This window comes from Triticum aestivum, chromosome 1D (genome assembly GCF_018294505.1).
Source record: "Triticum aestivum cultivar Chinese Spring chromosome 1D, IWGSC CS RefSeq v2.1, whole genome shotgun sequence".
In the NCBI taxonomy this organism is placed as follows: domain Eukaryota; kingdom Viridiplantae; phylum Streptophyta; class Magnoliopsida; order Poales; family Poaceae; genus Triticum; species Triticum aestivum.
The window spans coordinates 392770212-392786907 of NC_057796.1; positions in this window are offsets into that span (position 1 = coordinate 392770212).

The window sequence follows — 16696 nt, forward strand, 5'->3', positions numbered from 1 at the left end:
CCCCTCCCCGCGGCACCATGGCCGACTCCAGCAATGAGGCAGAACCCATCAATTGGGGCGCGCTGTTGGCGGACGAATCGAGCACCACCCCGAACGACGAGGAGCTTACTCTCCGCATTGTCCTTTGTCGGTCATAGATGGACATGGGCGGAAGTTCGAGCTCCTCGCCATCCCCGGTCGCTCGTCAAGCCTCCGTGCCCAACCGCGCCAGCCTGTCGTCTTCCGCGCTTGTCTAGGTCTATCGCCCTCTGCGCCCGCCCGCCTGCTCAGGCCTTTCCTTCCCGTCGGTGATGCGGTGATCGTGCTTGCACCACAGAGGCCGACGCCCAAATCGGAGGCACATGCGCACACCACTCAAGGCAACATGTGGCGCATATGGCGGCGGAGGCAGGTTGTAGCCGCTTTGGCTGCAGTCCGCATCCGCCGAGCAGGAGGACGACCTCCTCTGTGACGCCATGTGTTGGTCATTGACCTCGACAGAGATGGGAGCCCATAGCCGCCGCTACAAGAATACCAAGCCACGTCGGCTTGTCAGCGAGGAGTCCAAGTGGCTCGCAAAGGAGAAGGCCACCGCGCTAGCAAAAGCCGCCAGCCTGGTGTCTTGCCAGGATCTGCTCGTCCGACAGCAGAGGCACCACCAGCGATGATGACGACGACAACCCTCCTCTGGTCGCCGATGCCTACACCAAAGAATACTAATACTACCACAGTTGTAGATTGCCTACACCATCGAGTTTATAGGAGTAATATCCTTCTTCTTCTTTGACTAAGGATGTGTAGTTGTCCTTTCGGGTGACACTATTATTGGTATAACTGAAAAGAGCTAACAACATGGCTGTCAAATATTTCATTGTGGTAAACTGGTGAATGCATCATTTCAGGTCTCGATTGAAACCATCTTGATGGTGCTTAAACCTATTCATTATTGTCTCCTTGAGCTCGTCTTTATGCTGGTAGATACTAAATAGATCCATTTTTCCATGAATAACTTGTTCAACAGGTTTACCTTTTAAGCCACCTTCTTAAATTCCTCCATGTCTTCAACATGATACTTTTTCCCGTGTATTTAACTGGTTTGTCAATATTCCATTGCTCCCTGGCAGTCATAATTTTTTCTATCAATTCTTTTCCTTCTTTAAGAGTAAGGGACATAAAGCGTCGAGCTGCACTTAAATCAAGGATAGATTTAGGTTCATCGTTGATCACACTATAGAATATATGAAGCATAACATATTCTGCAAAAACCATGATTATGACGAAGATTCAAGAGTTTAGAATATCTCCCCCAAGCTGCATATAGGTTTTCTCTGATTTACTTGACAAAAGAAGTGAGATCACTTTGGAGTTCTGCTATTTTAGAGCAAGGGGAAATATTTAGCCATAAACTTCTCCACACATTTTTTAGCTGGTTGTGTTGCAACAGTGTAATCTATTATACCATTCTTCTACCTTTTGAGAGAAGAGTTGAAGAGTTTCAATAAAACAAATTCTCTAGACACATCTTTGATTTTAAAAGTCGCACATAAAGCATCAAAGAACATAAGATGTACTTGAGGGTCTTCTTCCTTAGTCCCTGAAAAGGCATGCCTTCCGACTTCCTGAATAAGATCGCGGTCAACCAAATACTTAGTAGCATAATTCGTAGGATAGACTATGGGAGATCTTGAACCCATACACGATGTTAGAAGATATTGTATAGATATAGGAAAGGTGTTTAAACTTGTACCTTCTTTCTATCTCTTCTTCTGTTCTGACTCCTCCAACCAACTCTCCTATAACGATTGGTCTCTATCGATGTCTGCTTGTAAGCCACGACACATGTGATATATATACAAACCGTGGCCCGAGCAAAGGGTTCAACGCTTCCATCGACGTTTTACATGGTATCAGAGCCTCTTCCTCAATAGATTGGATAGAGATCGCATTTAGCATCCAGGCGACCACAGCCATGTCCGCCGCCGCCGCCGCCATGACACCCAACACCATGGGTGCACTCATCACCGCCTCCTCCACCTTTGCGTCATCATCAACCTCCACCTCCACCAACTCCTTCCTCGGATCGCCGCCGCAAGTGAAGCTGACGAGGGGCAACTTCCTGCTCTGGAAGGCCATCGTCCTACCCCAGATCAAGGGCGCGCATATGGAACACCATCTTGACGCGAAGAGTCCGGCATCGCCGGCCACCCTCACCATCACCAAGGACGGCAAAGAAGAACAGGTACTGAACTTTGTGCGACCCCTCTGGTTTGCACAACAGCAACAGCTCCAAGGCTACCTGATGGGCTCCCTCTCCCGTGACATCCTTGCACAAGTCGCCACGCTCCAGACGCCGGCTGAAGTCTGGCGCGCCATCCACGACATGTTCGCCGCCCAGAGTCAAGCCCAAGCTATCAATACCCGCATCGAGCTTACGAATCTTCAGAAAGGTAACATGACTATGGCCGAATACCTTGGAAAGATTAAGAGCCTCACTGATGAAGTTGCCTGCACCGCTGCCGTGCTCTCCGATCCGGAGATCGTATCCAAGATCTTGGCCGGGCTGGACATGGACTATAACCCAGTAGTCTCGGCCCTTGCCGCTCGGGTGGAGCCCATCACTGTCCAGGAGCTATATAGCCAGCTTCTGAGCTTCGACGCCCGCCTCAGCCTTCTTCATGGCGCCAGCTTTCGTCAATCCTCCGCCAACGCCGTCTCGCGTGGACGTGGCCATGGGCGCGGTCACTACGCGCAACGCGGCGGTGGGCGTGGGCGCGACAACTCCTAGGGTGACAGCGGCTACAAAAACAACTACAACAATGCAGGAGGCGGCAGCTACAACAACTCCGGCAACAGATCAGGGGGTGGTGACTTCAACAACAACACTAGCGCCGCCCCTCCTCCTCGTCCCGCGGTCGCCCTCGCTGCCAACTCTACAAGAAGGCCGGCCATGAAGTTATGGACTGCTGGCACCATTTCGATGAGGACTATGTTCCCGATGCTCGCCATGTTGCTGCATCCATGCGTGAGCAAGGAGGAGATGGCGTGTGGTATGTTGATTCCGGTGCCACGGACCATGTCACCAGTGAGCTAGAGCAGCTTGCTCTTCGTGAAAAATATCACGACAATGATCAAATTCACACCGCAAGTGGTGGAGGTATGTATATTCGACACACTGACCAATCTTTTATTAATTCACCTATGCTTAAACGTGATCTAGTCTTAAAAGATGTTCTTCATGTCCCTCAAGTCGACAAAAACCTTGCCTCTATGTCTCGTTTAGCCACTGATAATAATGTCTTCTTTGAAACTCACCCTCGTTACTTTTTTATAAAGGATCGGGCAACGAGGGAATTTCTACACCACGGTAGATGCATTGGAGGCATCTAACCCATCACATCCGGAGCACTTAGTCGCAAGCGTCGTCAGGTCTACTCCGTCATCAAGCCCTCTTTGGCAAGGTGGCATCAATGATTAGGACATCCCTCTTCAGTCATAGTTAAGCAAGTAGTCAATAAAGGCAAACTTTCTTTGTCACATAGTCCTATTAGTGATTCAGTTTGTGAAGCTTGTCAATGTGCCAAGAGTCACCAACTTCCCTATCCTAGGTCAAGTAGTGTTTCTCATGCTCCTTTAGAGCTTATTTTCAGTGATGTATGTGGACATGCCCGAGATTCTTTTGGACGAACAAATATTATGTTAGTTTCATTGATGATTATAACAAGTTTACTTGGATTTACTTATTCAAGTATAATCTGAAGTTTTTTCTATATTTCAAGAGTTTCAAAAACTTGTCAAAAGATACTTTGACAAGAAAACTCTGACAGTCCAAAGTGACTGGGGAGGGGAGTATGAGAAGCTCAACTCCTTCTTTCGTAGCATTGGTATTGCACACCATGTGTCTTGTCCCCATGCCCATCAACAGAATGGCTCTGCCGAGAGAAAACAACGTCACATTGTTGAAGTTGGTCTTTCTTTACTTGCTCATGCCTCCATGCCTCTCAAATATTGAGATGAAGCTTTCATCACTGCCACATATCTTATTGATCGTTTTCCTAGCAAAGTCATTGGAAATTCTACTCTAATGGAACGTCTCTATCATAAAAAACAAGATTACAATTCTCTCAAAAAATTTGGGTGTGCATGCTACCCCAATCTTCGTCCATACAATCATCATAAGCTTGAGTTTCGTTCTACTCAATGTGTTTTCCTTGGCTATAGTAATCTTCACAAAGGCTATAAGTGCCTAGAAATTGCTACTGGACGTATCTATATTTCTCGAGATGTTGTTTTTGATGAAAATCTTTTTCCGTTTGCCACACTTCATCCCAATGCAGGAGCTCTTCTCCGTGCTGAAATAGCCCTTCTTCCAGATCACGGGGGTGAATTAACTGATGCTGACCATGTGAAAAATTCCAATGAAAATTGTGATTCTGCAGATTTTGGCCGCATTTTATGTGTGCAGTGATACATCTCCATCGTATCTACTTTTCCAAACACTTTTGCCCTTGTTTTGGACTCTAACTTGCATGATTTGAATGGAACTAACCCGGACTGACGCTGTTTTCAGCAGAACTGCCATCGTGTTATTTTTGTGCATAAATAAAAGTTCTCGGAATGACCTGAAACTTCACGGAGAATATTTTTGGAGTTAATAAAAAATACTGGCAAAAGAATCAAGACCAGGGCGCGCCCCCTGCCTTGTGGGCCCCCTGGTGCTCCACCGACCTCAACTCCAACTCCATATATTCACGTTCGTGGAGAAAAAATCAAAGAGAAGGATTCATCGCGTTTTACGATACGGAGCCGCTGCCAAGCCCTAATCTCTCTCGGGAGGGCTGATCTGGAGTCCGTTCAGGGCTTCGGAGAGGGGAATCCGTCGCCATCATCATCATCAACCTTCCTCCATCACCAATTTCATGATGCAAACCGTCGTGCGTGAGTAATTCCATCATAGGCTTGCTGGACGGTGATGGGTTGGATGAGATTTATCATGTAATCGAGTTAGTTTTGTTAGGGTTTGATCCCTAGTATCCACTATGTTCTGAGATTGATGTTGTTATGACTTTGCTATGCTTAATGCTTATCACTAGGGCCCGAGTGCCATGATTTCAGATATGAACCTATTATGTTTTCATGAATATATGTGAGTTCTTGATCCTATCTTGCAAGTATATAGTCACCTATTATGTGTTATGATCCGTTAACCCCGAAGTGACAATAATCGGGATACTTACCGGTGATGATCGTAGTTTGAGGAGTTCATGTATTCACTAAGTGTTAATGCTTTGGTCCGGTACTCTATTAAAAGGAGGCCTTAATATCCCTTAGTTTCCATTAGGACCCCGCTGCCACGGGAGGGTAGGACAAAAGATGTCATGCAAGTTCTTTTCCATAAGCACGTATGACTATATTCGGAATACATGCCTACATTACATTGATGAACTGGAGCTAGTTCGGTGTCACCCTATATTATAACTATTGCATGAGGAAACGCATCCGATATAATTCTCCATCACCGATCCAATGCCTACGAGCTTTTCACATATTTGTTCTTTGCTTAGTTACTTTACCGTTGCCACTGTTACAATTACTACAAAACTGCTACTGTTACTTTTGCTACCGTTACCGTTACTTCCATACTACTTTGCTACTAAATACTTTGCTGCAGATATTAAGTTCTCTAGGTGTGGTTGAATTGACAACTCAACTGCTAATACTTGAGAATATTCTTTGGCTCCCCTTGTGTCGAATCAATAAATTTGGGTTGAATACTCTACCCTCGAAAACTGTTGCGATCCCCTATACTTGTGGGTTACCAAGACTATTTTCTGGCGCCGTTACCGGGGAGCATAGCTCTATTCTTTGAGTCACTTGGGATTTATATCTGCTGGTCACTATGAGGAACTTGAAAGACGAAAGAACTAAGATTTTCCCTCAACTACGAGGGGAGGTAAGGGACTGCCATCTAGCTCTGCACTTGATTCACCTTCTGTTTTGAGTAAGCTTGCGTCACCTAAACCTGCTTCTGCTATTAATTCTGATATGTCGCATGTTATTGATGATGCCACTTCTGCTATGCATGATACTTATGATGAAACTACTTCTATGCTTGATACTACTGTGCCATTAGGTGAATTTCTTGATGAACAACTTGCTAGGGCTAGGGAGAATGAAATTATTGAAACTAATAATATTGATGAAAGTGATGATGAAGATTCTCCCCCTAGATATGAATTACCTGTTGTTCCTGAGGGTTATGTTATGGATGAAGAAACTGCTAGAGACTTTCTTGCTTGCAATGATAGATATGATCTTAAGAAATTATTAGCTAAGCTGAAGGAAAAGTCTTTGAATGCTAGAATGAAATATGACCCTGCTTTTGTTACTTCACCTATCTGTGTTACTGATAAGGATTATGATTTCTCTATTGATCCTGAGATAATTACTTTGGTTGAATCTGATCCTTTTTATGGCTATGAATCTGAAACTGTTGTGGCATATCTTACTAAATTAAATGATATAGCCACCCTGTTCACTAATTATGAGAAAACTCGCTACTACTATATCCTTAAGTTATTTCCGTTCTCATTAAAGGGTGATGCTAAATCATGGTTTAATTCTCTTGATCCTGGTTGTGTGCTTAGTCCCCAGGATATGATTTATTACTTCTCTGCTAAATATTTCCCCGCTCATAAGAAACAAGCTGCCTTAAGGGAAATATATAATTTCGTGCAAATTGAAGAAGAGAGTCTCCCACAAGCTTCGGGAGGCTTCTCCAATTACTTAATGCTTTGCCTGATCATCCTCTCAAGAAAAATGAAATACTTGATATCTTTTATAATGGACTAACTGATGCTTCCAGAGACGACCTAGATAGTTGTGCTGGTTGTGTTTTCAGGGAAAGAACTGTTGATCAAGCTGAATTGCTATTGAATAATATGTTGACTAATGAAAATAATTGGACACTTCCTGAACCAACTCCTAAGCCAACTCCAAAGAAAATGGGTATCCTATTTCTCAGTCCTGAAGATATGCAAGAGGCAAACAAATCTATGAAAGAAAAGGGTATTAAAGCGGAAGATGTTAAGAATTTACCACCTATTGAAGAAATACACGGTCTTGATAACCAGACACAGGTAGTAAAGGTAAATTCTCTCTATAGATTTGATGAAGGTGATATTCCTCGTAATAAGTCTGCTAGCCAATGCTTAGATGAGTTTGATAATTTTATTGTTAAACAAGAAAACTTCAATGCTTATGTTGGTAGCCAATTGAAACGTAATGCTTATATGATTGAACACTTGAGTGATTATATGTCTAGCGTTAAAGGTGAACTTAAACTCATTAGAAAACATGCTTCTATGGTTACCACTCAAGTAGAACAAGTACTTAAAGCTCAGAATGATTTGCTCAGTGAATTAAATAATAAGAAAAATGACAATGCTGTTAGAGTTATGACTAGAGGGGATAAAATGACTCAGGAACCTTTGTATCCTGAGGGCCACCCTAAGAGAATTGAGAAAGATTCTTAGAGAACTAATGTTGATGCACCTAGTCCTTCTAAAAGGAAGAAAAAGAAAAATGATAGGACTTTGCATGCTTCTAGTGAACCTCTTGTTGACACACCTAAGAATCCCAATGATATTTCTATCTCTGATGCTGAAACACAATCTGGTAATGAACATGAACCTAGTGATAATGTTAATAATGATGTTCATGTTGACGCTCAACCTAGCAATAACAATGATGTAGAAATTGAACATGTTGTTGATCTTGATAACCCACAATCAAAGAATCAACGTTATGATAAGAGAGACTTTGTTGCTAGGAAGCACGGTAAAGAAAGAGAACCATGGGTTCAGAAACCCATGCCTTTTTCTCCTAATGCATACAAGAAAAAGGATGAGGATTTTGAGCGCTTTGCTTAAATGATTAGACCTATCTTTTTGTGTATGCGTTTGACTGATATGCTTAAAATGAATCCTTATGCTAAGTATATGAAGGATATTGTTACAAATAAAAGAAAGATACCAGAAGCTGAAATTTCCACCATGCTTGCTAATTATACTTTTAAAGGTGGAATACCTAAGAAACTAGGAGATCCAGGAGTACCAACTATACCATGCTCCATTAAAAGAAACTATGTTAAAACTGCTTTATGTGATCTTGGAGCCGGTGTTAGTGTTATGCCTCTCTCTTTATATCGTAGACTTGATTTGAATAAGTTGAAACCCACTGAAATATCTTTGCAAATGGCCGATAAATCATCTGCTATACATGTCGGTGTTTGTGAGGATGTGCCTGTTGTGGTTGCAAACGTTACTATTTTAACAGACTTTGTTATTCTTGATATTCCCGAGGACGATAGTATGCCGATTATCCTTGGTAGACCCTTTTTGAATACTGCAGGGACTGTTATTGATTGCAACAAAGGCAATATCACTTTTCATGTTAATGGTAATGAGCATACGGTACACTTTCTGAGGGAACAACCTCAAGTCCATAGTATCAATTCTATTGGAAAAATTTCAACGATTACTATTGGAGGTTTTGAATTTCCTCTTCCTACTGTCAAGAAGAAATATGATATTCTTATTGTTGGGGACGTGCATATCCCCGTTGAGGTAACCTAGTGTTATTTGAAAATTCTCCAGTTTCATGCGATTCGGAATGAGTTTGTTAACAAGACTTGATCAACTTTGTTAGTGGATTGCTTTTGATGAGCATGAGATGGATGAAGTTAAAGAGCACAACTTTCTGTACCCTCCTTTTACTTTCTGTTATTTAGACTAAATAAAGCAAAATAGTATTTTCTGTCTGTTTTCTGAATTATCCTTGCAATAAAAATACCCCAAAAATAAAAGTTCTCCAAATGCCCTGAAAATGAAATATGATTTTTTCTAGAATATTTAAGAATATTTGGCACTGAGAACACATCAGGGGGAGCCAGCACCTGTCCACGAGGGTCCAGGGCGCGCCCACCCCCCTAGGCGCGCCCCCTGCCTCGTGGGCCCCTGGTGGCCCCCTCCACTTATTCCAGCACCCACACACTCCTTCTTCCTCCCAAAAAAATCACCAACCTGCTTAAACACGAGTTCTAGCTCATCTTGCTGCCATTTTCAATCTCCTTGCTTAAAGCTCCACTCACAAAACTGCTTTGGGGGATTGTTCTTCGGTATGTAACTCCTCCAATGGTCCAATTAGTTTTTGTTCTAGTGCTTTATTCATTGCAAATTCTTGCTGCCTAGGTGACCCTGTTCTTGAGCTTGCATGTCAAATTTATTTGGTCCCAAGTAGTTCTAATGCATGATATAGTCTCTAGGCACTTGTGGGAGTAGTTGCTATCAATTTTGTTGAGTTTGGTTCACTTTTATTTTAAGTTACTAAAAATTTCAGAAATTTTCAAAAAATGATGAAGAGATTATTGAGGAGCTCTTCGAGCCGAAGCTCGAAGGATAAACAAGGTGAAGAGGATAACAAGCCCAAATATAATCTCCCTCGCACCGCGGAGGTTCGGCCGTGTGAATGGCCTTGTGATGATTTCTTGAGAGCAGTCGGGATTCATGATGATTTTTATTATTTGGACGAGAATGCAGGCCTCACCGACTTCCTCCGCGACCAGCTCGATCAGTCTCTCCTACTCACTAATACTTTTGTGCAAAATTTTCATTTCCATGCTAGGAGATCACCACCTTCGGTGGATTTTTATTTATATGATGAATATAAGGAGATGTCACTTTATGACTTTTGTGGTGTTTGCAAGTTGCCCTTTGAGGGCAGCATAGAGGAACCACATCGTAACGATGTGGAAGGGTTTATTGATATGATCCTGTAGGGGAGACGAGGAAGGTTTCCGATGCAAGAATTACTAGCATACACTTTCCTGTTCTACGTTACTTTGCAATATTTGCTAGTAGATGCTTAATTGGTCGCGAGAACTGTGGAAACCTCAGTGCCCCTGATATTGTTATTTTGTGCCATGCTTTGTTTCGTGATAACACCTTTAGTTTAGGCGCTATTGTTGCCAAGCGGTTAAATCTGAACCGTACGAAGTGTCCCATCTTTGGAGGTATCTTTGCTTCGCGGCTTGCTAAATATTTTGAGATACCTATTAGACACTATGAGAAAGAGGAAAAGTTGTTGCCTCCTATTTTTCTAGACTATAAGAGTATGGTAGCACATGATTTTCTTGTTAAGAATAAGAAAAAGTTGCTTTACTATAGACTGATATTTGATAAAAAATAGTTTGAGACTATTACCTTGCCTGCTCCTTCTTTTTTCAACTTATCTTCAGGCATGTACCTTGTCCTGCCGGAGGCCATTCATGCCTACCGGAGCCTAACACCAGCGCCAGATCCGGAGCCGGAGCCACCACTTGATCCTCACCATCAGTCTGTTTATCAGTGGGATCCGGAGGAGATCGCGAACCAGTGGCACCCCGAGCATCCTCCTCAGTACACCGGAGAGAGTAGCTTTGATCCATGGGCATAGACTAACTTAGGCCAAAAGCCTAAGCTTGGGGGAGTACGTATTTCTCACCGACATTACATTCATGTTCACACACTCATTCCAGTTATTGGTGCTCATACTTTTTCATTGTAATATCCATGCTAGTTTATTTCCTTTTTCTAGTCTTCTTCTTGTGTGTTTGAAAAACCTTAAGAAAAACCAAAAAAATTAGTTGTAGCTTCTAGCTAGTTTACTTTCCATGCTTGTAGTATTAGTAACTAAAAGAAAACCCAAAAAGATTTCTCGTTCTTCTTTTGATTGTTGGGAGATTTCCCGTGTAAATAGTTTTATTTCTTTTCTTTCCTTTGGGGGTCGAGAGAAGAAGACCATAATGAAAATGTTGAAGTGGCTCTTATATGCAATATTGTTGATTTAACAAAGAGCCCATATTACCTTGTCTTCTCCTTTGTATCAGATGCTTGCAGTTTCCAGCTTAGTCCAATGCACGTGCACTATTATTATTTTCCACACTGTTCGGTCGTGCAAGTGAAAGGCAATAATGACGATATATGATGGACTGATTGAGATGAGAGAAGCTGGTATGAACTCGACCTCTCTTGTTTTTATAAATATAATTAGTTCATCGTTCCCGATTCAGCCTATTATGAATGAAACATGTTTGCAATGACAATTAAAGATTATAGTTGCTTATGCCATGCTTAATTTGCTAGGAGTTTATAATGGTTTACCTTGCGTGCCAACATGCTATTAAAATGGTTGTGATGTGGTATGATAGGGTGGTATCCTCCTTTGAATGATTCGAGTGACTTGACTTGGCACATGTTCACACATGTAGTTGAAACAAAATCAACATAGCCTCCACGATATTTATGTTCATGGTGGATTATATCCTACTCATGCTTGCACTCAGTGTTTATTAATTTTAATGCATGTTCATGACTGTTGTCGCTCCCTAGTTGGTCACTTACCAGTCTTTTTCTAGCCTTCACTTGTACTAAGTGGGAATACTGCTTGTGCATCCACTTCCATAAACCCTAAAGTTATTCCATATAAGTCCACCATACCTTCCTATATGCGGTATCTACCTGCAGTTCCAAGTAAATTTGTATGTGCCAAACTCTAAACCTTCAAATGAAATTTTGTTTTGTATGCTCGAATAGCACATGTATCAACTAGGGTTGTCTGTATCTTCCATGCTAGGCGGGTTATTCTCAAGAGGAGTGGACTCCGCTCCTCACTCACGAGAATATGGCTGGTCACCGGGATGCCCAGTCCCATGCTCAAATCAAATCAAAATAATTGCAAACAAAACTCCCCCAGGACTATTGTTAGTTGGAGGCACCCGTTGTTTCGGGCCAGCCATGGATTGATGCTTGTTGGTGGTGGGGGAGTATAAACTTTACCATTCTGTATGGGAACCGCCTATAATGTGTGTAGCATGGAAGATATCGGGATCTCTCGGTTGTTATGTTGACAATGAAAGTATACCACTCAAAATATTATTTATCTCTATTTCAAAATCGAGCTCTGGCACCTCTACAAATCCCTACTTCCCTCTGCGAAGGGCCTATCTATTTACTTTTATGTTGAGTCATCATCCTCTTATTAAAAAGGGGTAATTAGATTTATGCCCCTAGTTGTGTCCCACTCGTCTGTTTTACCCCTAATTCCCAAAAGTCACCGGTTCTGTCCAAGTCACTTTGCTCCTCTTATGCTTTTGCCCTTTGACCGTTTGACCGTCAGTTTGAAAACTTCATAACTAATTCATACTGAATCAGAAAAATGCAAATAAGATACCAAAATGTTCAGAAAAACATCACCTATATGTCAGTGTCATTTGCATTCATGAAAAAAGTGTTGGAAAATGCACATCCGAGTTTTAGCTCTTTTGATACCACCAGGAATAGTGAACTCTAAAAAAATCAAAAAAATTCAAAAAAACATATGGTGGCGAAGAACAACAAATGTTCTAAGTGCTTGCCAAGTTTAATTAGGGAACGACATTCGTGGAAGTCATGGCAAAAAAATAATCTATTTTGGAGTGCTAATTGTTTTTTTTGCCGCGGCACCCACGAATGTTATTCCTTGATGAAACTTGGCAGTCACTTAAAACATTTGTCATTCTTTGCCACCAATTTTTTTAATTCTTTTTGAACTTTTTTGGATTTTACTATCCATGGTGGTAGTATAAGAGCTAAAACTCGGATGAGCACTTTCCAACACTTTTTTCATGAATACAAATGACACTGACATGTAGGTGATGTTTTTCTGAACATTTTGGTATCTTATTTGCATTTTTCTGATTTAGTATGCATTAGTTATGAAGTTTTCAAACTGATGGTCAAACGGTCAAAGGGTAAAAGCATAATAGGAGCAAAGTGACTTGGACAGAACCAGTGACTTTTGGGAATTAGGGGTAAAACAGACGAGTGGGACACAACTAGGGGCATAAATCTAATTATCCCTATTAAAAAGCACCAGCTGGAGAGCACCACTGTCATTTGCATGCATTACTATTAGTTTATATTGAGTATGACTATGATTGGATCTCTTTTACCATGAATTACAATGTTTAGTCAGTCCTTGATCTTCAGAGGTGCTCTGCATTTATGTTTTGCGGTCTCAGAAAGGGCTAGCGAGATACCATCTTGTTATATCATATTATGATTGTTTTGAGAAAGTGTTGTCATCCGAGATTTATTATTATTGCTCGCTAGTTGATTATGCCATTGATATGAGTAAATATGAGACCTAAGTGTTATTGTGAATATGGTTAGTTCATAATCTTTGCTGAAAACTTGAATGCTGGCTTTACATATTTACAACAACAAGAGCAAACAGAGTTTCTAAAAGTTTTTCTTTATCACTTTCAGTTTATCAACTGAATTGCTTGACGACAAGCAAAGGATTAAGCTTGGGGGAGTTGATACGTCTCCATCATATCTACCTTTCCAAACACTTTTGCCCTTGTTTTGGACTCTAACTTGCATGATTTGAATGGAACTAACCCAAACTGACGCTGTTTTCAGCAGAATTGCCATGGTGTTATTTTTGTGCAGAAATAAAAGTTCTCGGAATGACCTGAAACTGCACGAAGAATATTTTTGGAATTAATAAAAAATACTGGCGAAAGAATCAAGAACAAGGGGCCACACCCTGTCCACGACGGTGGGGGCGCGCCTACCACCCTGGGCGCGCCCCCCTGCCTCGTGGGCCCCCTGGTGCTCCATCGACCTCAACTCCAACTCCATATATTCACGTTCGGGGAGAAAAAAATAAGAGAGAAGGATTCATCGCGTTTTACGATACGGAGCCACCGCCAAGCCCTAATCTCTCTCAGGAGGGCTGATCTGGAGTCCGTTCGGGGCTCCGGAGAGGGGAATCCGTCGCCATCGTCATCATCAACCTTCCTCCATCACCAATTTCATGATGCTCACCGCTGTGCGTGAGTAATTCCATCATAGGCTTGCTGGACGGTGATGGGTTGGATGAGATTTATCATGTAATCGAGTTAGTTTTGTTAGGGGTTGATCCCTGCTATCCACTGTGTTCTGAGATTGATGTTGCTATGACTTTGCTATGCTTAATGCTTGTCACTAGGGCCCGAGTGCCATGATTTCAGATCTGAACCTATTATGTTTTCATGAATATATGTGAGTTCTTGATCCTATCTTGCAAGTCTATATTCACCTATTATGTGTTATGATCCGTTAACCCCGAAGTGACAATAATCGGGATACTTACCGGTGATGACCGTAGTTTGAGGAGTTCATGTATTCACTAAGTGTTAATGCTTTGGTCTGGTACTCTATTAAAAGGAGGCCTTAATATCCCTTAGTTCCATTAGGACCCCGCTGCCACGGGAGGGTAGGACAAAAGATGTCATGCAAGTTCTTTTCCATAAGCACGTATGACTATATTCGGCATACATGCCTACATTACATTGATGAACTGGAGCTAGTTCTGTGTCACCCTATGTTATAACTATTGCATGAGGAATCGCATCCGACATAATTCTCCATCACCGATCCAATGCCCCGAGCTTTTCACATATTGTTCTTTGCTCAGTTACTTTACCGTTGCCACTATTACAATCACTACAGGAAACAGCTATTTTGCCGTCTGCCACGGCGGACAGCAAAGGCTCGAACGGCGGACGGCAAAGGCCTTTGCCATCAGCCGCGGACGGCAAAAGGCTCCGGCAAAGTAGGCTACGGTAAACAGGTCCTTTGCCGTCTGCTTTTTATGGCGGACGGCAAAGAGTCCTTTGCCTACAGCGGCGGACGGCAAAGAGGAGGGACGGCAAAAATACTGGACGTCCGCCAGCGTTAGTCCATTAGGCGGCTAACGGCGGGCCTTTGCCGTCCGCCAGCGGACGGCAAATTTGAGCGCCTCTTTGCCGTCCGCCAGTTGACGTCAGCAATGCGTCAGCGCCCGCTGTTTTTTGCCGTCTGCCACGGCGGACGGCAAAGGCAAAGTCTTTGCCATTAGCTTAGCTTTGTCGTCCGCCACGGTAGGCAAATTTGCCAAATGGCCCATCTCTCAGGAAGCACAGGTGGGTGCCACGTGCCCCTTTGCCGTCTGCCACCGATGGCAAAGGTGTATTTGCCGTCCGCGGCGGATGGCAAAGAGCCTGCACTACCTCTTTTTATTCTGTTTTTCTTATATCCAACAATTATCACAGGAAATATATCACAACAAATATATCACAGGAGCCAGCACATATATATCCAACATAATAAATATCCAGCACTTATATATCCATACATACATAGTAGGTTGCACATAGTTCCATTGATCCATACATATTACAATATGCAAAGTTTCATCATAGCAATCTAGTTTCATCATAGCAAGCGAGCAGAATACAAGAAGTGAATCAAAGGAAAAAACAAGCAATCCATCATAGAAAGCTGGCTTCCGTGAAGTGAACGAAACCTGCAAAATGACAAATAAGAAAGTTAGAAAAAGAAAACTAGAAGAAGAATTAGACTAGAAGAAAAAGAATAGAAGAAGAAGAAGAAGACTAGAAGAAGAAGTATATGCCATTTATTAGCTAACCTAGGTGAAATGGATCGTTTATGAGCTATCTTAGGTGAAATGGATCGTTTATGAGCTAAGTTAGGTGAAATGGATCGTTTATGAGCTAACCTAGGTGAAATGGATCGTTTATGAGCTAACCTAGGTGAAATGGGTCGTTTATGAGCTAACCTAGGTGAAATAGGTCGTTTATGAGCTAACCTAGGTGAAATGGGTCGTTTATGAGCTAACCTAGGTGAAATGGGTCGTTTATGAGTTAACCTAGGTGAAATGGGTCGTTTATGAGTTAACCTAGGTGAAATGGGTCGTTTATGAGCTAATTATGCAATTTTTGACATAAGTTAGCTAAGTACATATCGTTTTAGAGCTAACTTAGGTAAAATGGATGGTTTATGAGGTCAGTAAGCTTATTAAGTCATTTTGGAGGAAAAGAAGCTAACTCTAGGTCATTATGGTAAGCATATTGGAGGAAATAAAGCTAAGTCTAGGTCTTTATGCATTTGTTAAGCAAAACACTAGAGAAACTTACCGTGATCAGGGAGGTGTAGGAGCGGGGTGGCTAGTGCCGCTACCTGGAGAAGGATCGTGCGATGCGTTTCTGGAGTTAAGCTGCACCAAAGATCATTTCCAATGTCTCGTTAGCATTATGACACTCAAATGTTAAGACTAGCAAGTAATGTCCATTCAAATTAAACTCACCGTGCTCCTAGGAGCAATCACTGGCATCGGCGGAGCGGGCTGACCGGACTTCTCGCACACAGACTGCACATTTGGTTTTCACAACAGAGTCATACTAGTTAGTAATGAGACTCAAATGTTAAGACTAGCAAGTAATTTGCAGAAGAAACTTACCACAAGGATCTCGTACATGGCCCTTGCCTACATGTCATTCCGTGCCCTCTCCTCCTCCATCATCTTTCTCGTCCTCTCCTCCATCTCCCGCTGCCTCTCCGCCGCCTCCGCCAGAAGTTTCTCTGTTCTATCTCTCTCAGTCTGTATAGCAGCCTGCAACACCACTCACATGACCATTTGTAATCATTGATGGAAGCGCACACAATGTAATGGAGAAAGATAACTGAGTACGTATCACTAACCTTGATGGCGAGTTGCACTGGCCGTTCACGAGGCCTTATCTCAGGAGCGGAGCTCGACTGGCGCGCCTTGATCTCCGGGAGAGTGCTAGGACAACGGATAAGTCCATCTCCAA